Source organism: Cygnus olor, chromosome 15, assembly GCF_009769625.2.
Source record: "Cygnus olor isolate bCygOlo1 chromosome 15, bCygOlo1.pri.v2, whole genome shotgun sequence".
Taxonomy (NCBI): Eukaryota; Metazoa; Chordata; class Aves; order Anseriformes; family Anatidae; genus Cygnus; species Cygnus olor.
Genome location: NC_049183.1, coordinates 643,584 through 670,454, shown reverse-complemented (window position 1 = coordinate 670,454; position 26,871 = coordinate 643,584). Strand labels below are relative to the sequence as shown.

Genomic DNA, 26,871 nt, shown 5'->3' with positions numbered 1-26,871 from the left:
TGTGTATGTCAAAAAAGCCACCCCAAAACGCATCCTCAGCACTCCCCACTATCTTCACCTGCCTTTCCTGAGCTTGCTGGCAGCATGTCCTACAGCTGGATAACAGCTAGACAGGTGCTGGTTGTTGCCACTCAGGTACAAGGTGGTTCATGCCAAGCACAGCTAAGCTGATCTGTTTTTTGTTTTTCCTTCTGAGAGGGGGCAGGTAGAGAAGGACGGACTTCTCTCCACAACTGCAGGTCTCCAAGGGGCTGAAGGCAGCAGACAAATCCACTATTTAGAGCCTTGTAGCAGACTGGATTGGAGTTGACCAACCCTCTGAAACCTTCACCGCAGGAACAGGAGGAGGATAAGGCAGCACAATAAGGTACGCTTTTTTCTTAGAAACCAAAACAAGAAAGCAATGCACTTCGGCAATGTTCTGCAATGTGCAAATAGCTGTCTCATTTAAAGTAGAGGAGCAGTTCCACCAAAATTTCCTGGCCATGCCATGGAATCACAAATCTGCCTTCAATGGATTTCTCTTCCAGCTGTTTTTCCATCCTAGGCACTCTTTCTAAAATAAGCTAACATTTCCAGAAATTAATAAAAACCAAACAAGACCTCCCCTCTCAGTTTCCAAATCAGAGTATTTTGTAGGTGGCTTTAAGACTGAGTGTCCTTTGGTTCTGAAATTAAAGCTTCTTCCTTATTATCTCCAGGCTGCCAGATCTGTGAATAATGGACTTTTCTCCACCCTACCCCCCCATACTGGAAGCTTTTTTTAAAAGCTATTCAAAGAGACCTTGGCAAATATTTCTCTATCAGGCAGTAATTGAACGAAGTCCCAAGTAGCCTGACACTACCCCTCCCTTTTCCCCTGAGTATCCATTGATTTTTGTCTGTAAATAACAGAGATAGCTGGAAAGGGAAACCTTTTTTGAAAGGTGATATGGTCATCTGGCAGCTGCCCAGCAAGGCCCTATTGGCTCGAAGTCAGTGCTGAACTTCCCTGAGAAAAAACAAAGTCTGATGTCAGTTTAAAAAAAAAAAAAAGAAAATAGACCTCACTGTCTTGCGTTTGCTGTTTAAAGGGCAAGGAACAGAGACTGTTTTATCTTGCTGCATAAGCAGGCATGGGCAGACTTTAACACTGCAGCTGAAAGCACTTTTCTATCCCTTTTAATCAGTAGAGGTTATGTAGAGCTGTGGAGGGGGCGTTTAATGTTACATAGACCACAGCCATGCAAAGCAGCAGCTTGAGCCCAAAACAGGTTTAGGTTTTTCTGTATGTAATGAGAGCCCCCCGTGCTAGAAGCAGAGACTTCTTGGGGGCTCTGTATCTGTTGGGTCTAAGCTCACATCTTCCTGGAGATCCTAGAGCTGTGACTCGAGAGTCAAAATGGGAAGCCTGGTAAGCCAGGAGGTTTGTGGTATTTACCTTTAGGATGGATCTTTTATGCTATGGTAACTGCTTCTGTGCTCACAAATAATACAGCAGAAGACTTCTGTGCCTAGGTGTATACTGGAAAATACAAGTGAGTGTTGATTTAATGGTTGAAAACACTTGGTCAATTTGCTTCCGCTAGGTATATTTCCTTGTCCATGCCTAGGACTTGAAGACCTAGGCTCAGTAGTCTGCTCTGTCCAGCCAGGCATCCAATAAACACTAATTCTCCCCCATCTTGTTCTGTTTTTTCCCTGGTTGCATTTTGCTGTCTGCCTGAAACAGCGTATCTAGTTAGTGATACTTCAGCATGTGTTAGAATCACAGCAATAACATCTTCAAAGATTCTTGAGTTCAGAGGCCCTTAATTAGAGGGAAATGGTCACAGTGACTTGGTGAAAATAGCTTTCTTTCACTTTAAAATGTTAAAGACAGAGTAACAAAGTTAATTGTTGCTCAGTTGCTGGATTTTTTTTGTTCGTCTGCCCAGATACAGTGCAATGGTATTAGCACTCAGGCAGTTTATCTATAAGTTAATGAGTCTGATATCTTCTCTGATCTCTCTTTGTTACTTTGAGCTTACCTGGGGTTTACGTGAGATATTACCATAAATGCACTCAGATTTTTAATTATTTTAAAAAATATGAAAGGAGCAAATGACACAAATACTTTCCAAACTGTTCCCAGCCTGAAAATGATTTCATTTTTGTAGTTCAGTTGTAGGGGGGAGCTCACTTTAAACTTAGATAATTATTTCCATCCTCCAGGAAAGAAAAGAAAATTAAAAAAAAAAATAGAAAGAAAGAAACACTTAAAATCAAACACAAAACACTAAGTCGGTCATTACACTGTAATCAGATTTGGGCACAGTCAGTAACCCTTGTTTGAACTTGAACTCCTCATTTACTGCCTCGTATTAAAAACAGGACTCTGAAGCATGAATAAGGTAACACTAAGTGTCTGCATTCAAATCAAATCAGTTTATCCATATGGTGATGTATTGCCCAGCACCTTCAAACCCTTAATGGGTTCTGTAAAGCTCGCTTATAAATTCCCCTCCCATACAGCTTGCCCTGACTATGAAGGCAGCATTACACCAGCTGCAGGTGTTTCCGTGCAGTCAAGGACCAGCATGCTGTGGAGGTTTTCTGATTGCAGGAGGTTTCTGATCACATCTAAATGGGATCAACTTACGAAAACTACTACTGGAGAGCAAGAAGACTGTATGTCCCATGACAACAGAAGGACCTATCTGAGTCCAGCCTGGTTATATTTGCTGTTGTTTAGAGTGTGATCCTGGCCAGCCAGAGCTATATGAGCTGCCATCTCTTTTCTTTCCCCTATACCATCTTTTGGTTGTACCAAAGTCATTGCGCTGTGCTGCTTACACCTTGAACACAGCAGTGAGATCTACCTTACAGATTTAAGGGTGGTTAGATACTAGAACAGAGAAGTTGTGGCTGCCCCATCCCTGGCAGTGTCCAAGTCCAGGATAAATGGGGCTTTAAGTAACCTGGTCTAGTGGGAGGTGTTGGAACTAGTTGATCTGGTAGAGCTAGCTGGGTCTAGTGGAAGGGGTTGGAACTAGGTGGCTCTTTAAGGTCCCTTGCGACCCGAACCATTCTATGATCACCTATACTGTATTTTCTCAAGGCACTTCTGGTTGCCCTGGGATAGGGGGAGGAGGAACAGAATTAAAGGGAGACAGAAGATGGAAATAACAGGCTGGGATGAGAAGTATCTGGAGAAAGGTAGGCTCATCCTTATTTCCAGATGGTAAAGATTTTGGGGAAATGGCTTGGTCTGACATTTGGAGTTAAAGATTTAGCACAATTTAAAGAGACTTACAGTGGTCGTGGATAACTGATGTGGATCTTCCTTAAAAGGAAGGATTATATTCAGCAGAAGCTTCCCTAATGTACAAACATAGTTTTTCATGATTTCGAAATTGTTGCTGCTTCCTCCTTTCTGGTTAATATCATCACCAAAATTCCCCAAGAAACATTTCCCAAATAAGGATTATCCACTTGGTTTCTGCTAACTGTTTTAATTCTTTCAAATGAGTAGATAACTCATTGGTCAACTGGAGCATTTAGAAACATTGTCGAAGTATATGATTCATCAGGTGGTGAAATCTACTTTTCTTAATTGCTGTTAGGCAATAAAATGTGACTACAAAAGCTTTGTAACCAAATCCCCAGTCCCTGATAAGCAAGTAATGCAAGGCCAGGGAATTAGTGTAGTTTTAGACAGTCTTTTCCTGGAGAGATAAGGAAATAGATTTCTTTGTTAAAGCTGGTATGGCTCAGGGTTTTGTAATTGTGCATGATGCTGCAAGAGCAATGCTGAGACATAGTTTCATTTTAGGAACACAGAGCCCTGGCTGCTAAATAACAGTTGGAGGCTAGAGCCAGCAGTTGTTTATAGTAGAAAAGGAACAAAAATAAGTCACAATTTCTGCAACTTCCCAGAAAACTTGTAGAGTGAAACCCTTAACAGAGAAGCTGTCCTTTGTGTAAAGCAATGCCTCGATAGGAGCTTTCCCTTTAATGCTACTTGGAATAAAGCAATCCCTGTCCAGGAAAAGAGCAGATTTACCTGCTTGCTTTTGAGGCTGAGCTCAGTTTAGGCGTTAGGACTTGGGGAGGAGAAAGGTTCCAATGCCTCACAAGATAATATAAAATACTGTGCGTGTTGGAGACTGCCTTGGGATCCTCCCAGCCCTGATAATCTTCTGTCTCTTGAAGGGTGAATTTTCCTTGTCTTGCCTGGGCTCTGACTGCACTTTAGAAGCCACACGGATGCTCACAAGGTATAATTTCACTTTCTGATTGGCTGCAGGTTAGGTGGAGACAAAAGAGGGAATGAATTTTGAGGCAGGGGCCAATTTTCTTCTCTATTACCCTGTCTATTTTCAATATTAGAAAGAAGACAACAGAAATGACAGAAAATAAGGCAAAGGATGTTTCCCAGATACTTCCTTAGGAGAGAGAGAAACTGCCAGAAAGGCTGCTGGAGAGTGAAAAACATGAGCCAGTTCAGCCCATATAAAATTCATATATATATATATATATATATATATATGCATATACTGCTCTCACTTCTTCTGAGAAAGCATTTTAGTAAAAGATGACTAGAGGGAAACTTATGCAAGAAGACAGCACGCATTCAGAGGGCAGTAGGACATGCCAGATGACCAGGAAACCAAGAAGCTCAGAAAAAGCTACTGACAAAGGCTCTGATGGGACTTCCTGTAACTTCTCAAAGAAAGCTCATCCAGCATACCACAGCCTAGCTGAACTCTGCACAGTTGGAGCGAAATACCAATGAGGAGACAGTAACTAGATACTACTTCAGTGAATTTAAACTTGAAGAATGTCCTGAGACTGGTATTTTGGAGGTAAATAATGAGTAAGACCAGAGTCTGTGAGAGGCGTGACAACATCCCCCAACTCTCTGAATGTGTGTGCTGTCTGTCGTGTACAGCACGCTTACTTTCTCCCCATGGTTAAGGCAAGTACAGAGAAGAAAAATTTATCAAACAACACCAGGAGGGTATCAGTCCTGCAGGAGTGGGTTGCACAAATTTCCAGGTCAAAAGGTTGTGTTTCTTGGGAGCTGCACAGCAGGAGGTAGAGCAGGGACCTTAGGGGTAAGGAAATATTCCTTGATCATAAACACTGACCAAGATTTTTCACACACACTGAGATAATGAGAAATCCATCTTGACCACACGTGTTCCTAAGGAAGTTTGTGCCAGCATGAAACAAACTGAAATTTGTGTTTTCCATTGAAAACTTAAGTGAACCTGGACTAACCAACTGCAAGAACTTGGCCTCTAGGCCTACTCCAGAAAATTTGTTAGCTTTAGTGACTGAACCAAAAGGCACAGGGATGCCTAATTTTACTTTAAATCAAAACATAATTTTTTAAATGGAAACAACAAGATCAAGCTATTTGTTTCAGACTGAAATTTTTTAATCTTTAAAAAATCTAAACACATTTTAATGGAAAAGTTCTGTTTCAAAATGTTTTTAAGCAAACCTCTTCCTGTGGGGAGTGTCTCTGGGGGAAAAAACAGAGTAAAACTTATACATGTAAACTACCAAGCGAAGTCAGTGAGCAGCTTGCTGCACACTATATCTTGTTGTAAACTCAGTAAAACTCCTTTCTTGAAACTCTTGAAACTCCTTTCTCTCTTTGGACCATTTATCAGGATGGAGCCTTTCCACATGTCAGCAGAGGCTTAGCTGCTACTGTTAAAGTCCACAGAAAAGTCCCTGTTCTAGGTTTAGCCTCAGTTATGCTAAATGCTCTTATGGTGTCTGAGTGAAATCCTGTGAAATCAATGGGAGTTATTTCCTCCTGACATAGTGGGAGCTGCGATATCTTAGTCAAGAAACCAGTGCAAACTGTAGTTCACTCTAGGCTTAGCTTTATATGGTTTGGGATGAGCTGTGCTGACTGTAATGCATCACCATGTGTGTATCCCACATACAGATGGATTCTGTAGAGCCTGTGTTGATTTTTGGGTTCAGCACACTGCAAAGTAAGTTAGCACGAGCTAAGGTTCATGAGAATGTTCCTCTGTGGACATGTGGCACAGTGGCTTGGTGGTCCTCTGACTACTGTCTCACACACTATGGTTAGTCCATTAATTTTAATTACTTGCCTCAAAACCGATCAGTATCTGCCCATCTCTCTTCATTTAGTCCTTGATTGAGTCATTGATTAAAAAAGCCTAGGAGACTGTTCAGACAACTGCAAAAAGCCTCTTTTAATAAAGTGCCGATCACTTTGAGAAAGTGTCCTGATCAGACAAGGAGATGTATCCTCAGCCAGCTGCTACTCCACTGCTTCCTGGGGCCACCCAGCAGCCTGTGAAGGAGTTCTCCCTTCCCAAGGAACTATTTTTACCGCAGAGAGGAATGTTTCTGGGTTAAGGATACTAGCAGTTGAATGAAATTCCCCTGGAAGATAGTGCAGGCTTGTTACCCAAACACTTAGAGATAGCTGTAAGATATCTAGGTTTACAGAGTTTGGCTTCTCAGCCTGAGCAGTACCCATACGTATTTTAAACTGAGTTCATTCTGAAAATGATTACAATTCTTGGCTCTCTATGCTGTTTTGGGGAGAAGTTTCCTGAGAAGCTTGATAGAAAGTTTGGCAGCACTGTACAATCAAGATACAGAATAGTTTGTTTGTAGTCTAATAATTATGGTGTGTGTCAACACATGCATCTGCTCTGCTAGGATTGTGTTGTGTAGGCGTTGTCGTCCTGTTTAAATAATGCCCAGATTAGGCTAAATACAGGTGCTTTTTCTTGGAATTAGCAGTGTTATGTCATATTTATCTGGGTACATGCAGGGCAGGGTATGTTACCAGGCAGCCTGCCATAAATGTTGGAGAACAGAGCAGAGAAACAGAGTGGGTGTGATGCAACTCTAAGAATCCAAAGCTAAAAGTCTGCACAGGGAAGGAAAAGGCATGTGAAGCATTTATTTTTTTTTTTAAAGAATTTATCATCATAAGACAATAACCCATTGCTGAAAAAATCGCCATGTGGAACCACCCCAAGGATGCCCAACAACGTTGGGCAGAACGTTCATAGTTACCAAAACAAGTCCAAAACAATGTCATTTATATACTCCATTAACTGTTAATTGAAATAAATACCAACTGTACCATACAAAAATATTTGGGCTCTGTCATTTCTGGAAACATCTGCTATATAGCAGTTATTTGGGAAATTAAAGCAGCCCACGATGAATTGGTTCCTCACAATATCTCTGTCTCCCTCTGATAAGAGAGATCTCTGCCCATAGCAAACCAGGAGGTGTATAGCACTCTCAGTGCTTTCCGTTAGATCCACCTTTATAGACTTAAAAGTAACTTTGTCTCAGGCAACCTTGGTTTATTCTTATCATCTTATTATTAACAGTTCGTGGTGTCACTGAAGTGAGCTCTTTTCCACTGGGAAGAAGAAATTTCACTGCAATTCAGACATGTTCCTAACATAGTGGTCTACAGCAAACTCAGAGGTGCCAAGCCCCGCCAGCCCGAGACTTCAACCAGTAAGTGTGTTTCTTGCTACATATTACACTGAATTCTACTGTAAGTGGTGTGAAATGTGACTCACTAGTCTTTCATGTCTCCTGGGCGCTGGATGCTGCCATCTTGTTAAAATAGCTGCCCTTCTGTATGCTGCCTTCATGCACTAACAATGGAAGTCATACAAGCTAGGCATTTTGCGTTGTAAAACAGTCTGTTGCAATGAGAATTGAAAAATCTACTAGTCCCAGCCACGCCATTCACTCGTGGATTTTCTGTTCCTTGTCTTTAGGACAGTTTTATGCTGTGCTATATAGAAAGGTGATTGTTATGGATGACAAAGTAAATACATATGTAAATAAGATGTTTACATGCAAACAGGAAATTGTTTTCCGTGTCTACTGCTTTGTGCTCTTGGATCCTGCCCTTGGCAGTAAGACAACTGTTTTAACAGTGAATTGAAAACAGCTCAGATGGCTATTCTTTTGTTTACGGGCTTCTGTTTGTACATGAAAATTAGCTTTTAAGTTCATGGAGAAATAGTTTCACGACATGGTTCTAGTTAAGAGAAATTTGTTCAGACTTGATGGAATTTGAATGAAAGAATTCTTTGCTTAGAATATGTGTTAAGTTTGGATATTAGGCTTACAACTGCTGATAATCAGATTAGGCAAAGGAATGTTTGTGCCAGTGTTACTGGTGATATCTTTCTCACAGAGTCACAGGATGGCTGAGGTTGGAAGTGACCTTTGGAGGCCATCTGCTCCAACCCCCCAGCCCCAGCAGGGCCACTCCGAGCAGGGGGCCCAGGCCCGTGTCCAGGTGGGTTTGGGAGATCTCCAAGGAGGAGACTCCACAGCCTCTGTGGGCAACCTGGGCCAGGGCTCCGGCACCTGCACAGCACAGAAGTGCCTCCTGGTGCTCAGAGGGAGCCTCCTGTGCTCTGGTTTGTGCCCACTGCCTCTGGGCCTGGCCCTGGGCACCGCTGAGCAGAGCCTGGCTCCGTCATCTGTGCACCCTGCCTTCAGCAATTTGCAGACATCGGTGAGATCCCCCGAGTATGCTCTTCTCCAGGCCAAGCAGGCCCAGCTCGGTCAGCCTCTCTTCACAGGAGAGATTCTCTGGTCCCTCCGTCATTTTTGTGGCCTTATGTTGGACTCTGTCCTATATGTCCAGATCTCTCTTGTACTTGGGGGCCCAGGAAACAGGACTCCAGGTGTCACCTCACCAGTGCTGAGCAGAGAGGAAGGATCACCTCCTTCCACCTGTGGGCAATACTTCATCTAATGTAGCCCAGAAGTCTATTCACCCTCTTTGTGGCATGTTGCTGGCTCATGTTCAACTTGGTGTCCACCAGGACTCCCAGGTCTTTTTCTGCCAGGTTGCTTTCCAGGTGGGTAGCCCCCAACATGTAAAGGTACATGGGGTCATTCCTCTCCAGGTGCAGGATTTTGCAACTTCTCCTTGTTGAACATCATGAGATTCCTGTCAGCTCATTTCTCCAGGTCCCTCTGGATTGCAGCATGACCCTCTGTCATGTCAGCCACTTCTCCCAATTTTGTGTGATCTCCAAACTTGCTGAGGGTACACTCTAACCCCTCATCCAGACCATTAATGATGTTAAACAGGACTGGACCCCTTATTGATCCCTGGGGTATACTGCTAGTTGCTGGCCTCCAACTAGACTTTTTCCACTGCCCACTACTCTCTAACCCCAGCTATTCAGACAATTTCCAGTCCACCTCACTGTCTGCCTGTTCAGCCCACACATTAGCAGCTTGTCTATGTGGATCTTGTGGGGGAAGTGTGCCGAAAACCTTACCAAAGTCCAGGTAGACAGCATCTTCTGCTTTCCCCTCATCTCCCAACCAGTCATTTCATCACAGAAGCTTATCAGTTTGGTCAAGCATGACTACCCCTTGGGAGGTTCTTACACGCTGCATTTCTTTGAACAACTGTTAAGGCTTGATAAGATATACGTGATGTTACTGTTGGCAGGAGAGAGGGAAGAGAGATTACTTTCTGCCTAGGAATCTGAAGGCTGATCCTGACTGACATGACCCTGTGGGAACCAGGCATGTTTGCTAGGCTGGATTTCTTGAAAGGGCATGTTCAGGTGCTTGTGTAAGGTGTGATTTATATACATTAGTAAAATAGATTGTACTTTTTAGTTTTTGTCATGCATATGACAACTTTTTCTATAGTAAGTACAAGCTAAACTCTGAAGCTGTGACTTCTGCAGCTTCCCATGCTGGCATCACTGGTGCCAGAAAGTGCCGTGGTCTCTAAAGAAAAAAGGTATTTTATGGCTGTATCCTCTAGGTGAGGAAACAAAGCATCAAAGAGTTTAGAAACCTCTGGGAATCAGAGAGCTTTTGATCAGCTTTCCTGCAGGAGGCAGCATTTTTCTCCTTGCAGTGTATTAACAAGAGATACTTTGTGTCCTTTGCTATTTTGCATTAGCAATCACTGCTGCCTTTGGGTGATTGCCGCTGTGCCACCTGCACAGCCACAATGAGATCCATCACTCAAGTGTCCTCATCTTCCACTTCCCCTTTCCCTTTTGCATGCTTATCATGTCAGAGAGCTTCTGCCTCGGTTACGTGTTAATAAGACCACATTTCTATTAAAACCAATGCTGGATTTTAAGAAGTACTTGAAGGAACCATAGAAAATGCTGATCACTTCTTGGAAATGAGAATGAATTACAGAAATGCCTTGGGTGCAGTGGCCTACAGGTGTGCTGCAGCAGCAGTAGAAGGAATGAAAGCCCTATACAGCTCTGGGAGCACCACACTGAATTGAGTATCACAACACAAAGTAAACTGTCATGTTTTACAAGGTTCCTTATTATTGTTTCCCTTATGGCAGCCCAAATGTGTAACTAGAAACATTTCTTTATAAATTAAACTTTCTGAAGCAAAGGGTGAGAATTCACTGGAGACATTTTATTTATTTTTTTTAACATCCTCCTCCCAAAAGCTAATATTCTCTGCATCTAAACTTGGACTATGAGATAAGATGTGGAGACATACAGAGAAAAATGAGGTGCAGTAACACAATTCTCCCCTAAGCTAAATAGTTCCACCTGAAAGCAACCTCAGAAACAGGTTTTTCAGCACAACAGTGCATTGTGCTGTGAAAACCATCCTAAATCCATAATGCCATACTTCTGTGTAATGATTTCACCTGAAAAGAACTTGCCTTGCAGCTGAGAAATGGAAAATTAGATCAGCATGCTTTCAAAGACTTGGCAAAGCTAACTGGAGAGAGGTCAGGTTAACAGAAATCTGGTGAGCAGGGAAATACTAATGATAACAGTAAAAAGTAGTGTTAAAGATGATTGAACATCAGGACCCTTAGGATTCTATTACAGCCCTACCTGGACACCGGCTCTTGGGGGGATCATTTTGTTTCATATTTTGCATCTTGCATACCTGACTAAAAGTGTTGGTATTCACAGGGGCATGTTCAGGCATAAACCAACCAGTTATCTAAAGCAGTGGACTAATGGGACAGCAAAATTATGCTTTCATGTATATCCCTCTCTCCAAGGGCAAGGGGACCATCCCAGCTTCTGGAGGGAGAGAAAATGTTGGGCATGGACAAGACCCAGCAGTGACAAGGAAGGTGGGCCGCAGAGAAAGGACATTTGCCTTGCTTTCTCTTGAGCTTCCTGGTGATGCTGCGCTGGCCATGTGGTCGGTACTGGGAAGGGCAAGGGCAAGGCTGGGCACGCAGAAGCAGGGACCTCTCCAGGGGTTGGAATATGGCTCTGTGCTGGCACCCTCAGCTTCCAGGGAAGACTAAGCCTCTCAGGGTTTTTCTCAAGTGCTGCCAAATCCCTGCCTATGATCAGGTGTGGTATTTCATGGGATTTAATTAGCAGGTGCCAAGGAATTTAGCTCCCATGGTGAAAAGTAGTATGCTCGTTCAAAACATAAAATACTTACTTGGATTTTATTGGTATTTATACAGCACTTTTTGAGACACACACATCTGTCTGTGCATTCACTAGTGGTTTATTGTGGTATGTGTAGGATGAGCCATGATGTCTGTGTCTGTATCAAGAGTTACTGAAGGCCTATGACTGAATCTTTACCCCCAAAACCAAGGATATGTGACCGCTTAATTAAGAAAAAGAAACATGCTGGTAGAGGAGAAATCTGGGGAATGGCAGCAGGAGGCTTGGAATAAAAATGCTGAACCAAGGGCAAATTCATGGCTTTAATTGTGAGCTTTCTCTGTGCTTGGTAGAGTGAAGGGTTTGGAGGAACAAAAGTCAAATTATTTCTGGCTTGCTACATAGAACTAACTTGGGAAGGAGCGAGAAATGGTGCAGTATTCTCCTCCCTACTACCTGTCCTTCAGGAAAGACTCAATGCCAGTCTCACTAAGGGAAGCTGCAGAGCACAAGTGCCAAGCTGAACAAAAATCACACAGTGGGGCTTCTGATTTCTGTCCTGCTCCTCTCAACGTCTAGCTGCAAGTGGAGCTCAGAGCAGAAGACAGCTTGGTGCTGAAGACACCAGCTGCACGAGGGCCGTGGGGCCCTGCTGCATGACAGGGCCTAGCGCTGACTCAGCCTCTCTCCTGGGAGCTGGGCTGGGCTGTGAGGAGAAGCATGTCGGGCCTGGCTGCTCCAATCTGGGAACCTCATCTGAGCGCACATACTGGAGCTACATCATTATTCCAGGCCGGGGCATTAGATTTATGCCAAGTCTGATCTGCTCGAATTTGCTGAAGTTACTCAAGGATGAGTGGGACAGCAGATCCTGTCAGAGCTGACCCCCAGGGAGAAGAAGGGGGCTGGGACAGAGTCTCTTTTTGCCATCTTTTCCAGCAGATCTTCCCCAGGTGCAGTGAGTCAAGGACTGCTAGGATCAGTGAAGCTAATCCTCCTCTACACTTCCCATATTAGAGTTGTCATGAGGGGTGTACTAACTCTTATGAGTCATGACTCCTCATCCCGATGACCCTTAGGCACTCAACAACCTCCCATACCAACCACTGACACTACGCTTCTCACTGGTTTAAAGCTCTGGCCCTGCTGGCACCTCTTCTGAGGAAAACCCTGGCCTTAGCTGCTGGGTGTGCTGTCCCGGAGGAGGGCACAGGTAAACGTCCTGCCTTTACCGCGTGCTGGCTGTGCTCTGTGGGGAACCGCTCATTCATAGCAGACGTGGAGAAGAGCAGAAACTTCCTCCTCATGTTTCAAATTACAAATCCAGCTCCGTTGTTTGGTTTTTTTTTTTTTTTTTTTTTTTTTTTTCTGAATCCAAGCCCCGCAGATGAAGAGCTCTGGCCGAGATGCTGATTTTACCCACTGACCACAAATAACAGCAGGAGCAATGCGCTGGTGGTCCTCTGCCATGCGCAGTCCCAGAAGACTGTAGCCTCTTCCTTATTCTTCACAAGCACTTTCGTGCACTCCAGACCTCATCCATGGCAATGAAAACAGCTCAAATTCAGGTGCTGTGAGCAAGAATGACTTGGGGGAGAGGGGGAGGAGGAACAACACTCGCTTAGATCTCTTTGTATGTTTTATCTAGTCAGCTAAATCTTTCTTGTGGGGAGAAAGTGGGACTTCAGCATTTTCCCCCAAAACGCAGGCACAAATCTCCTCCAGTCACGTGAATGAAATAGGCTTGATGGTGATAGAGATCCCAGCTGTTTCAGGATTTTCTCTTGGGTAGGAAAGGACTTACAAAACAGTCATGTTACTGCAGGGCTGCCTTATGTCAGGAGCAGAGAAGAACTCAGTGTTCGTCCTGGCATAACAATGACTTGGCATGGGCTCAGCTCTGCTCAGCAGCTTCGTTTCTGGGGCCAGCATGCAAGCTCAGGAGGAAAACAGCTAGACAGCTGCTCCAAGTGCTGTAGGGTGGTTTCTTTTTAAAACCTGCCATCAAGTTATAGCATGTGATTTATTTACTAGTGAAATAACATCCCCACCCTTAAATCGTAATTTAAAGATGCAGAGACTCCGATGAGCCTTTTATGAATAACATCCATAAAATCATTTGTGTGTGTCATCTTGGCTGTGCTGGAGACTGCAAAGGCATCACCCTTCTCTGGAGAGGAAGAGGCTGAGATGGGGTTGGAGTGTGTGTGAGGTGACTGTGACAGCGAAGTGTTATGCATCAGGGTGTTGAATCATGGTACATGTTTTTGCATCCAGGTCACCTGAGCTGGAACAGCTACAAAGCTTCGTATGGTGAACTCATGCACAGCAGCTTCAAGGGCTGTGCATAAAGCACTCTTTTTGTACTTACTTGTGTAAAGGAAATAAAAATGAGATGACTGATATTGCAAACGCAAAATTAGCAATGCAGGTGAAAGCAAGAGTGCTGGGGAAGCACAGCAGGATACAACAGTTAGAGCAATCAAGCTTGAAAAGGAATCAAGGAGCAGGAGGTTTACAACATCCTATCTGTCTTGCTTAAGTGTGCCTGTCCATGTGATCAGTGAAGGTAACTTGTGATTCTAAGCAGACACCTGCAGCAGTATGCTACAGGGCAATAACAACATTGCTGTCAGCTAATTACCAAAGCAGTGTCCTTTGCTGACTATATGTCAGTGGTGGTAGGTCCCTGTCGCTCATGCCATGTTCTGCTGCTGAGTGTGTTCCAGCAGTGCACAGGGAAGATTTCCTCGCAGAGCACTAAAAGCTGTGCTGGCACATTGGTCATGCTGCTCCCTGCTCATTTGTGGCTTATTGCTAAGCCTCCTCTTGGGACCCAGTGTCATCGTAACTAATGCACAACTAAAACCTCAAGGCTGAAGGAGAAGGGAACTGAATTTCTTATTCCAAACTTCGGTTTTAATCCCTGCAGAAACTGACTATTCCCCCCTCCTTCCCAAAATGTAGAGGCTGACTGCTGGGGATTAATGTACCAAGCCAGGAGCTGAGCTGATCAGGTCACCTGAAGGAATGTAAGTGTACCAGCTGCAGCAGAGAGCAGGCAGCTCTGTGTGTACCTGTGAACAGCTTTCTGAGGAAAGCAAGGGATCAACAACATCTGGAGGGGCCAACTTAGGAACAGGATGCTGGCACTTCTTTACCGTCAGTTTGGGAAGCTTCTAAGAAGAGAGGACAGTGATAGGAATAGCAGCTTCCCTTGAAAGGAAATTCAAAATCCAGTAAATCACTTGTTCTAACACAAAAACTGAAGTAAACCATATGCCTATGCTACTCATGTTTTCCTTCTTCAGCCTGGTCCATTGTTTTTCAGAGGCCAAGTTTTCCTCGGGCTACTTCTTTCTTTGCTTTTTCCTTTGATTGAATAGATTCTTTGTTTTCTTCTTGGAAACTGCCTCCCTCTTCCCACCCCCATGTTTTTTCTACCCCCTTCCTCTTTTCCTTCTCAAAAATTGCAGCTGAAGGGAGCTGGCACCCTCACACAGTGCCTTGCTTCTGGATGCAGGAGAGCAGCGGTGGGATTCCCCTCCTTGACTATTAGCTGCCCACAGCATGGACTTGTGTACCCTAAGCTCCATGTATAATCTGTGGGGAAAAATGAGCACTCAGAGCATAAATCCCCTGAACCGTTCTAGATTGATTCAGTAAAGGTGAAACACACCTAGACTCTTTAGTGTCCAGGTCTGCTGGGCATGTTTATATTTAACTGTTACCTCCCAGTTTGGGTCTACTACTGACCTATCCGATGACTTGGGCAAGTCACCTACCAGTCTGCAAAGTGGAATAATGTTATGATTTTGTAACGACTCTAACTTAGTTAAGTTTGGCTACAGCAGGACTTGGCTGTGTGCAGTGTTCTTATCCTATGTTACTTTTGCCTTCTTTTTTAACCTTTGGACTCTTTTGCAATAGGAAGTTGTGTCATTTCTTTAATTGGCAAGGGCTTGTCCAACATCTGCAGCCACAGGGATAGGAGCTGGAGTCTGAGACCCCTCTCTTTACATGCCACAGTCTCCTTTGTCCAGAGAGCAGCTGAACCCCTCTCTTCCCAGAGCATTACTACTGTCTCAGGGCAGGAAGGAATAGAGGACATTGAGTGATTTCCTCCTTGCTCAGCAGTTTCCTTTCCTCACTAGCAGCCACATCAAAACAGCCCCCTGGGCAGTGGCAGGTAAGAGAGGTGACAGGCAGCAAGCTGGCCAGAGTTTGCTGCTCGGGTCTTGTCTCATCAACGGAAAGCAAGGGCAGGTCAGCTGGAAGCACCAGCAAGTCATGTAGCACCCAGAGTGCTGCAGCTGGACCTCCACATACCTGCACTCGGGCAAAGGCATGGGTGATGGCTTGAGCAGGATGCTCAGCAAAAACCCTGACTGATTCAGTGGCTTTGGCAATGTTGCCAAGTCACTAAGATTCATTATGGATTCATGATATTTGTTGATATGAAATTCTCAGTCTGTTCTTAAAAACAAGCCAACCAATGCCCCAAACAAAAACAAATTTTATCAAGGAGAGAAAGCTGGCAAATGCAAGCCATGAAGTCTGAGACTACAGACCAAAAGATTTGTTTACCAGCAGGATCCAAAGTTAACTGTAAATTTCTCAACTTTTACTCAATCCTGTCAATTTCCAGGGTCTGATCCAGAGATGTGGAGTGTTCCTTAGCCTCATCTGCTATTTCTTGAGTGCTAAGCCGCATCAAGGTCACCCCTTGACTTTTTTCTCTCTCATGTCTTACTCTATCCCATTTTTGGATTACTTCTCAAACCTGAGGTCACCAGAGGCAGCTGTGCTTGCTTTTGCATGGTTAATGAGTTGCAGATTAGCTCTTTTGAAACCATTCTGCTGTTTTCATCCATGCTCATTTGTACCCAACAACATTATATTCTTCATTTATTCATCCCGCAGCTTTATCAAATTCTTCTCTTGCCATGCGGTTCTCTGTTGGTTGGAAGGTTTGGTTTCCCCACAGGAACATCCTGGCTTATGACAGGAAGAACTCTACTTCCTCATCTTCAGTGATTGATTGGTTTTACAGTTGTCTGTAAATGAGGTGCTGGTAGTGTCCTAGATAAAAAATACATGTTCAGTTCCATGCGCAACAGATGATATAGCAGGATATCTGATTATTAGTTTTCTCATACAATTCTGACTTTTGGTGCAGGATGAACCCAAGGGCAAGATCCTGCTCAGTCATGATTATGGTTGACAGCTTCATAAATCTCACTGTTGGAGGCATTTGCAAGGACTGCTTGCTGTTTCACCTATTCCTGAATGGCAGGATAACTGCACATTCCAAGGGCCCACGGTTAGCAGGCATTGTGCTGTTTTAGCAACATGCCATCAAGCTGATGTATGTTAGACCACAAGCATGAAAATGGTCTGCACCTGTCAGAGCATCAGCGTTTAAATAGGACTTGATGGCTGTGGTTTTGTGCAATGTCCCGTGGGATAGTGTTTCCAGGCCTGTCAGTTAGGGCTGCAGGAGCTTTGATCCTTGTTAATGCAAGGATTTACAACATTCATAGTGGGCTGCTGGAAAAATCTCATGTTGTGATGATATGAAAAAAATGCATGAGAAAGAACAACCTCTCAGTGCAAACACCTTTGGTTACATCTTCTCTCCTTTCATTTCCTTCCCATCACCTGAGCAAAAAGCAAACAGAACAAGCAGCAAGGACCACAAAAGCAATTGCAGTGCAGAGAAGCTGCTTATAGTTCTAGCTCAGCTGACTAGTTCAGTTCTTCCTACCCATGCATTCAAGCTGAAGGAGAAGCTAATGCAGAAGAGATGTTTTCCATGTCCTCAGAGTTTTGACAGTTGCATGTGCTAAAAATACTGTGAGAGAAGAGGCCATAGCCTGAAACCAGCAAGAACTGCCTAATTTTGAGGCTGTGAGAGGACCGAGTTTTTTCCCCAGAACCTTGTATCGCTTTGGAGTGGGCACCAGGACAGGTCATGTCTGTTGGGGTGCTTTCTCCACTCCCCTTTGAGCTTGTGGGTTTGTTTTTAACTCCTCATAGTAAGCCCTGCTTGGAGAATTTAATCTGCTCCTACTCATAGATGCCTTTCCTCTGTAGAATTCCTTAATTATGTGGGAGCACACTAAATATGAATACAAACTAACTCCCACTGTCTGTGCTACTAGCAAAGCCGCAGCTGGCATATGGAGGCAGCCTTGAACTGTTCTGCTCTGAATTGCTGGCTATTTTTCCCAGGAAACATTCAGGGAAGAGAATACATTAACGGTTTCCTGCAAGCATTTGACTAAATCATTTAGCACACAGCACATGTGATATCTTTAACCTTATCTCTTAAGAGTGCTGTAACATCTAGTGAGCTGCTGTTGCCTGCACACAGTGTACTCTTCTGGCTGAAGTTCTTGTTAGTACCAGCTGAGCTTTCTGTAATTTGGGAACAATCTGTGCTTCCTGTAGGTCAGACTGATGCGTGTGCCACAGAGGTGCTTATGTACTAGAAGATCTGACCCGCTGGGACAGCTGGTGGCTGCCTGGCACCTCTTAGTTTCTGGGATTTTCCGGTTAACCTTGAGGAAGGATGCATGGAATGCTGTCATAAATACATGCACAAACAACTCTAAAGTGGTACCATAAGCCTTTACGACAAAGCCTGTTTTTATGCTGATGTAGATAAGCAGCCCTGCAGGCTATTCGGAAGATGTCAGCAGTCTCTGCCACAGTTAGCGTTGGAACACACGAATAAGAGGCATTAAGAAAATTTTGGGTTCAGGTTGATGTGAGGCAATTAAGACAAGGATGTTCTCCATGAATGGTTGAGTTTGAAAGTAAACTGTGTAGAAAGTGAGTTAATAGCATGTAGAGGATCTCACAGCTGCCCAGGATGTGGGGAAGTGTGTGGTTTTTCTTCCTAAGGATCATATCTCTTTAATTCTGCAAGTATAAAGCCCTTCCTTTGTTAGTTTAAGCAAATTGGTACCAAGTGGTTAAAAGGAAAAAGCTGTTCTCAAGCAGAAGCGTGCTTAGGAGAGGAGAGGAGATATGAAATTCATCAGAAGCATAAAGCTGTTACTCTCTTAGCGTCTACGTCATGTTCTAGAGTAGAGACTGGTGTCTGTCTAAATGGAGAAGCCCCTGTTCGTGATTCTAGGGTTGTGATGGAGTCCAGCAGCATCAAGTGATTGGGAAGGCACTGAGCTGGCTGTGCCTCAGGCTAGAACAGTTAATTCTGACTGGAGGGGAGAGCTGACTCCGTACAGAGCATCACTCTGCTTGTCACCTCTGTTGGGACAGTTGTAGGGCTGACAGTCAAAGACGCAGAAGACAGGAAGAACTTCATGTATTCTTAGTTTAGACAAACTTTTTATATGCTCTTGTCTTTGAGACAACTAAAATGGTGTAAATACCTGCTTGTTTTTCTCCTCAAGGCACAGGGGAGATTTTGGTTTGTTGCTGGGTTAGGCCCAGGTTAAAGCACTGGGAAAGGAACCAGATATAAAGCTGCCAGGAGACAGGGCTGACAGCAGAAAGCTGAAGAAGAAAAGAGCATCCCAGCTGAGTGTGAAATTTGTTCTGTGTCATGGTTTGCCCTTACACACTCTTTTCATTAAAGACCAAATTTTTGACTTGCCCTTTGCTAGTTGGCAGTCTTGTGATTAAAGGAGCAGTTTGGCTTGAGGGTAAGACTTAAAATCCTAGGACAGATGAAGCCTTTAACAACGAGCTTGATCTCACTGTGGGAAGGCTAGTGCCTAACTCTTCACACATAATATCAACAGAACAGTGTAAGCTTTCTAAACAGTGGGATGGTTTACTAATGTCATTTGTTTTAGCCTAAAGCAACAGCCCTCAGCACTACTTGTGAAGGATCTGCTGCTGTTATCTAAGGTTGGATCCTCTTCATTGATGCATGAAGCTACCTATCCCTGTATGTGTGCTAATTGATACTGTTCCTGATGCCAACTAACAGGTCTGCAGTCAGTCTGTCCCCGTCAAATGCAGGCAGCGCAGGTTGCTAGCCTGATTAGTGCACAGTATGACTGAAGCCAAGATCTGTGCCTGTGTGCAGCCACCCTAGAAGCCATTCATGATTTGCCCTTGCACACCAGCTCTGCAGTGTTCTGCACTGCAGCTGGCTAGGAACAGGCTCCCTAGATCCCATGCTGTTTCTGGCATGTGATTGGAATCATGCCAAGACCTTGTTTATGCCCAGAGCTGGAGTGTAAACCAATTTTGAAGGTTGGGTCTTGAAAAAAGAAATGCCTAAAAGGAGAAAAAATGCTTTACTACCTATGACTTCAGCAACCTCTTGCTTGTTTAACAGCAGAGTATGCTCAGCAATTGTCAGAGTTAACCTCAGCAGGCTGCTGCATGAAGCAGGGCTTTAAAGACCTGCTGGCTCAACACACATTGTCTTGTGATACAGATCAGAGCAACCCAACATACTCCAACAAGGGGAAAAATTTGTTTTCTTACTTCATTCCAGAGCTGAGGCTTATGCTTTTGTCCAATTCAGACCAACCCATGAAACAAATTACAGCAGTGACAAAAATAAAGTCACTGTCTGAAAGACCAACTCATATCAAGGATGCAGCCTGAAGGGGAGTTTTGACCAAAGAATAAATCTTTAGCTGATATGCTATTTTTCCATGTGTGCTAGTTACATAAATACATATGAGCACTTACATTAACTGCCACACCGTATGGCCTCTAACAGACTTCCTTCACCGTTCAGCACATCTCTTTTGCAAAACCTGGTAATTGGAAACACATGTTAATTGGTCGTACCAGTTAGCAGTCCAGAAATCCAGTTAAATGCACTCTGATATTCAATAATATTCTCTCGACTAGAAACTTCTTAATGTTCCTTACCTAATGCTCTGTGCAGGTTTTCTGGTGAACACAGTCTTGATACTAACTTGAAGGGGTGTGTTTGTGTGTGAGTGTCAGTTGGAGAGAGTGGCACAAACACCAAATTTAGGTCTGTTTAAGTGCCTGTGGCCTTTAACTTTGGGCCTCAGCAACAGAAAATTTCTGTTATGTTAACCTTCTACCAGGACTCTGCAGCACGTTCTTCTTTTATACAAAAATAAAAAATTTAAAAAAAAATAGAATAATAAAATAAGAAAATGTTTATACTAAAATAAATGAAGAATGGGAGTCCTTTTATGATTCATAGACAGATCTTAGCGAGTATTTTCAGATTAATATCAGATTTCTCCTCATCTCAAGCCAGATTGTATCTAGTAAAGATGCCAAAGTAAAGTAGAGATAACAGCTTTATAATGGCTGTGTTCCTTGAAGCTGTTTCTTTATTTTCTGTGCACTTTATTTTTTTTCCATACCTTCTTTCGTATTTCCTTCTCATCCCTATTTTGACCATATCTGGATAATGTTCTCTTTCAGTCCCATCTAGCCTTTTGCTCTGTGGTTTGCTGCAGACACTCCAAGCTCAAATCTTCCCTTTTCCATATTATCAGTCTCTTCAAGCATTCCTTTATTTTTTGCTTCTCTGGACCTACGTGCATTTCCCCTGCTCTTAAAATATTAAAGCAGAGTCCTTTTAGATATAAGTTAGCTAAAAGTACTGTATATTAATTTCATTGACTGTGTTCTGTAAAAAGCTGTTGTAAATATAGCTTTTTCCAAAGGAAGCATAAGTAAGCTAAGAAATTCAGATCTGTCAGACAGGACTATAAATATCCACCTATATTAAACATACTCAGGAAGCTGTAAATACATGTATTTATCATATAGGTGACTTCATTTTGTGATTTACCAGAGCTAGGCTTTGTGCAGGTTTTCTGGTGAACATGATCTTGATACTAACTGAAGGGATGTGTGTGCGTGTCAGTTGGAGTAAGTGGCACAAACAGCATCTTGACTTCCTGCAACTGGAGAAAAAAGAGACATGATGTTCGACCTGCCCATGGCATTGCAGCAGGATTTCCTCTTCCCTCCAGCATGTTTCCTACTATTTTTTTCCAATAATTTTTTACTGCCAGTTAAGGCTCATTCCTCTGGGAGATTTTCTGAAGCTAGTTAAGCTCAGTGCCATTTATTTTTATTTTTTAACTTTAGTGATGTTGAATTCTTCTTTCCTTACTGTTCCGTTGTTGTTTAATCTCTCCACCTGACCATCTGTCCTGATTATTGCTTAGTATTTACAGTTGTACTACATCGGGAGGATTTGACCACCAGAAAAAACACCTCTGTAGTCAAGAGGAGTTCCAACCCACAACTGTTGGGTGCTCATCTGAATGAGCAGCTAGCCAGAATTAGCCCCACACAGCATCCCCACTGCATCTCACCAACAGGCTGGTTTGGCTGGATGGCTGCTGAGCGGTGTTGGTATCCACCTGGCTGAAGAACTTGCATGGCAGACAGGCAGACTTGCATGAGCTATAATTTGAAGCAGATAACTTTGTGTTGCAAAATAGGTGAGAATGGTACAAGTTCTGCTGGGCTCAGCCCTATGACACAGCAGCATATGTTTCTGTATATTCCTGTAAAAGGGCTTGAAGGAAATTCTCTGCCCTTTAATGATGAATGAAATATTTCCTTCTTCCTATTCTCTATTAACTCACAAATGCGTAAGTGACCTTTGGACTTTGTTACATGTTCCTAAAACGTGGACTGTGTTTCTAGCCATTGCCAATTCCTGTCACTGGAATTGCAGCATCGAAGTAGCCTGTCAGAGAATGACATGAGAAGAACAATGCTATCTTCTGACACTTTTTATCACAGAGTCAGTGTCACAAAGGATATGTTCTTTTCCAGGCTAGCTCTTTTTATCATAAAAAAAAACCTTTGTTCTTTTACTGAGTGGTTTTGCTGCTTAGGTCCAGAGTCTCCTCTCTCTGACTAGAAAACGTCTCCAGAAGTGAGTAAGGATTAACTGAAAATGGTGATTAGAACAGGGAGTTTGAATGTAGGAAAAAAGGCAAAGATAAGTTAGATGCAAACTACTTTTCAACATCAGTGGAGGTGGCATTTACTCAAAATGATTGGACATTGCATAGAATCACTCAATGAGATATGGATTTTGGATGTGGGCCACAAATAGTCTGGAGAAATCTGGACTCAAGTCCTGGTTAAAGACTTCAGCTTAGAATTAATATCTTAAAAACTTTCATCGGAAAGCTTTGCCCTAGTCAGACTAGGCTGCAGCATACTGGGAGTACATTTTGTTTCTTTCCATGCTGTATTTATCTCCTGAGCAGGGGAAGGAATATTTTTATCAATCAGTGCTCGCAATGATCATCACAGTTCTAGAAAGCTGCCAGCTGAGGTGACTTTAGAGTCCTGTGCTTTGCAGAAATCAACACAGAGAGAAGCTCGCTTCATTTACTGAGCTTTAATGGAGCTATTTTGGGACCTGGAACTCCTGCTCATCAGCCACATACTTCTGGGCAAAATCATTCTCTCACCAGATTGTTTTCAATTAAGCTGTTCTGGCTCTAATGGATTGTGGGCAATGTAGAGTAATTCTGGTTTGAATGAACAGACACCCAGCTGAGTGACTTACTGCTATATATGTCTCTAGCTTTACGTTTACTTCTGATTGCACAAGCAGCCTGCATGTAGGCTAGAGAGATGTTTGTTTCTTCTTTCTCTTGTTCTCAAGCTTTTTGCCTGAACCCTCTCCCATCTGCTTGGCAAAGATGATTTGAAGTGGCTACAATCTCCCTGGATGCCACAGCTGGATTACAGCCTTGTTTCCCTAGGCTCTTTCTAGTGGTGTCCAGCAGCACTGGGCACAAACCGGAGCACAGGAGGCTCCCTCTGAGCACCAGGAGGCATTTCTGTGCTGTGCGGGTGATGGAGGACCGGCACAGGTTGCCCACAGAGGATGTGGAGTCTCCTCCTTGGAGGTCTTCAAAAGCTGCCTGGCAAGCAGCCCTGGGTGGCCCTGCTGGAGCAGGGGTTGGACCAGATGGCCTTCAGAGGTCCCTTCCAACGTCAGCCATTCTGTAATTCTGTGCTAAGGGGAGACTGCAGTGGGTGTATGTGGGGGAAGACATCTTAAAATCCAAGTTGGCTGCTGTAGCTGCTGACCTATCCTTCATGTAGGCAGCAAGGAAGGTTACAAAGTGGTCACTACGCAGCTGCAGGAAAGCTCTCTCACCGTCCGTTGGAACATTCCTATAGATCCAGGAAAAGAAAGCCTATGCACTGCTTCTCCAACCAAGATCAACTTGTAGCTTTCCCTTCCAGAGGGAGAGCTGTGTCTGAGACCTGCCACCAGGCTCTCACCAGCCTTTGGTTTGTTGACATTATGCAAACTGTTTAGGGCAGTCCTCAGTTGTCCCACTAAGGACGAACTTTGCCAGGGTTTGGGACCCTTCTTGTACAAAAAGTTGTCTCTTTCAACTCTTCACTGCAACTTTCTGAATGAGAGCTTTTGTTAGCCTGGGAATGATGGAGAAGATTTTGGGATGCCTGTTGGTACTGAAGGCAGTCTCTTGGCAAAACTACACACTTGAGATTTTGGACTGGTTTTGCTATTTATTTTTGTAGCTCTCTGCTTATAAACCCCCCTTTTCCTCTACACAAAAGCAGAAGCCTCTGAAGGAAAAGGAAAGGAAAGTTACAAGAATTTCCTGTCAGAAATCTTCTAAGATTACCCAAAAGAGCTTAATCACAAACCGTGTTGTGGCTATGAGTCTCTTAAAGGAAAGCGCTGTATCTTTTACACTTCTAATATGATTAAAATTCCTGTCTTCAGCTGCTATTTCTGCTCTTGTTGGTTTGCTCTGTGGTTATGAGAGATCACTCAATCAAATTTTAAGGAAAGGCAAATTAATGAAACAGCCCACACGTGTTGATGGTGAGGAAATAGGAAATACTTAGCAGGGTGTCTCATCTGATGGGCAGGACAGCGGGACAGTTAGCTGCATGTGTATTATGGTGTTGCAATACACCACATAGTCATTGCCCTATTTGTAGCATAAATGTATACATAACACTTCAGAAAGCAGATGAGCCAAATTTTCTATTTAAAAAAAAAAAGCCCCAAAGTGCTACAGTTTGCCTCACTGCAGTCCTGTGCCCACACCTTCCCTTCCTGCAGCCCTGTCACCCCGTTTCTGAGAATATGCCTAGCTCTTCCTAGCTCTTCCAGGTGCCGCTCACAATGCTGAATCCCTACAAGTTTTGTGCATTGAGCAGCTTGGCTTCTTTCTGAGGTTGTTTGATATTTCGGGTCATTTGGGTTATCGGAAGTATCGGCCATAGCGCTTTTGCTTTCAATGTGCGGTTCTTTGAGTTCGTGCTGTGCATTTCCAGGGAAGGATCTGGCTGCCTGGCTGCACAGCTCCAGCGCTTCTGGCTCTATCTACTGAGAAAATGTGTGAAATTATGTCCAGGCTTTTGCAATGTAGCTCTCCCTCATAGACCTGACACTTCCTGGGCGGGGGGGATGGGAACAGGAAGGGGGTTCCTGAGACCTCTCATTTATCTGTCATGATGACAGTTTCTTAAAACAGAAGTAGAATTACTATAACCCATTTACAAGCCTGCTAACAGCAAAACAGAAACTGAAATTACACATGCAGTTCTGCTAATGAGAGCTTTGAGGTCTTTTTTTTTTTTTTTTTTAATTCAAGGGCCATTTGACAGGAACAAAATCCACTGACTCATAAAGTCTGTTTATTTAGAGTCTCTAATGTGAAGTAACTGAAAACAAACAGCAACAACAACAACAAAAAAGAAAAAAAACGCCACCCTTTCCAAGTTTTCTTAACCATGCCACTAACACATCACTTGAATCACTTGATAAAAACTCAATGTTGATCTAAACCAATGTTACAAGTAAACAGTGAAATGCTAGAAAAAGGCAGCTACTTTACTGGAAACTCTTCATCCAAGAGCTATTTCTGCTGCAGAGGCTCCAAGCAGCTGCTGCACAATAAGGGCATGATTATCTGAAAGGCCATACCTTGGGGTAAAAGGAAGGCTATCGATTTTCATTTTGAAGAGTTACTGAAAACCAGGGGGAGAGGGAATGAGGGATTGTTAAGTTCCAGGTAAAGTAAAACAGAGATAATGACGACTGCAAGTGGATGGGCAGCCAATATGTCTGGGTGCCTTTAAAGCTGCATAATTCTGTACCAGCAAACTTCGGGGAAACAGGCAGGTTTGTTTTCCAGGAAGAGATAATAATGTAGAAACCTCTTTCTTGTGGCTTTCTTTAATCACACGGAGGGATGGTGTTAAAAGCCAAGCGCGCACAGAGAGAGACGCTCCCTTTGAACTACAAAAGCACAGCACATCCCAGGCTCAGTTCACTAAGCGAGTGCTTTACTGAAAGTTAGTCATCTCTTGTGTTGGGCTGACCTCCTGTATCTCTTTAAAAACAGCTATTTAGTGGCCTTTGCTGTTACAGTATTATCAACGTGCAGATAGGGTGTCACTGGAACATGCTTGTGCCATGTTGTCTGTTTCTCTTCAAGCATTTTTGAGTGTATCTGACAATAGCTGTGCAAATCCAGTTAAAATATTTTCACTAGCTGAGCAGTCATTTATCCAGAGCTGTGCCTGGGAACATTCTGCTGATGTATGGTCGTATCCTGTTTCATTTCAGATTTGTAGGTCACTGCTTCCTCCTCATACAGATTGAGCTGTCAATTTTTGCACATATATGGGCTCAAATAAATCCCTGTCTTATATCCTTTTGGTGTGTCCTAGGAGAGCTGAGGTGTTGGCTGCTGTGAGTGCTAGATCTGGAATGCCTTTAGAAAACACAGACATGTGAAGTCCTGCTACAAGCAGAAACACGGAGATGGATATACAATGAACTGTTTGTAGCCCCTTTTGTTCCCCCTTCATTAAATCTATGCTATCTTCTCCACCCAGGAGGAATAACCATGGTGCAGCAGACAGGCATCCAGCCTCAGCCCACGCCTCCCTGCTGCTTCCCTGCCAGAGGAAGAAGATCCCCAGGTGAGATGTTCACCGCTGCCCCGGGACTCCTCTTCTGACGCTCCAACCTCCGGTATGATCCAAATGCTGAGAAAGGCAAAGTTCTAAAGAAGTTTTAAAAAAGAAAGATGGAAGGATTTAACAGCTCCTATACAACAAAATAAGAGCATGCTGGCCAAAAGCCTGCTCTTCTTTTCAGGGAATTACCAACAGGCAGATTACAATGATCACCTTCTAAATTATAGTAACCAACCACATTTTCTGTGAAGATAATTTTGGATTCCAGTAAGTAAAAAAAAAAAAAAAAAAAAAAAGTTACTGTTGGTTGTCCCCCCCACTTCCCTCCTCTTCCCTTTTTTCCAGGAACTCAGTACTGTCTTATATGCCTGTACATTTGTGTCATCCAGCGTACATTTGGAGTCATCCAAACAAAGCCGTGTGGCAATCCCTGTATGTGCCTGCAGTTGGCCATAAGGCTTCACTTCTTTGCAGGCTCAGAAAAGGCTCTGCTGTTTTTTTCCTGCTCTGAGATCCAAATCTCCACAGATCAGTGAAAACATTCCCTCCATTCTCA

The 26,871-nt window shown here is 43.5% G+C and overlaps 1 long non-coding RNA gene across 1 annotated transcript; it reads left to right on the top strand.

Moving 5' to 3' along the window:
* The first annotated feature begins 1,041 nt into the window (after nucleotides 1-1,041).
* On the top strand, nucleotides 1,042-26,561 carry LOC121078665. The gene is made up of 3 exons (XR_005824688.1): nucleotides 1,042-1,393; nucleotides 7,368-7,500; nucleotides 26,232-26,561. It is a non-coding gene; the product is annotated as an uncharacterized LOC121078665 (long non-coding RNA).
* The last annotated feature ends 310 nt before the right edge of the window (nucleotides 26,562-26,871 follow it).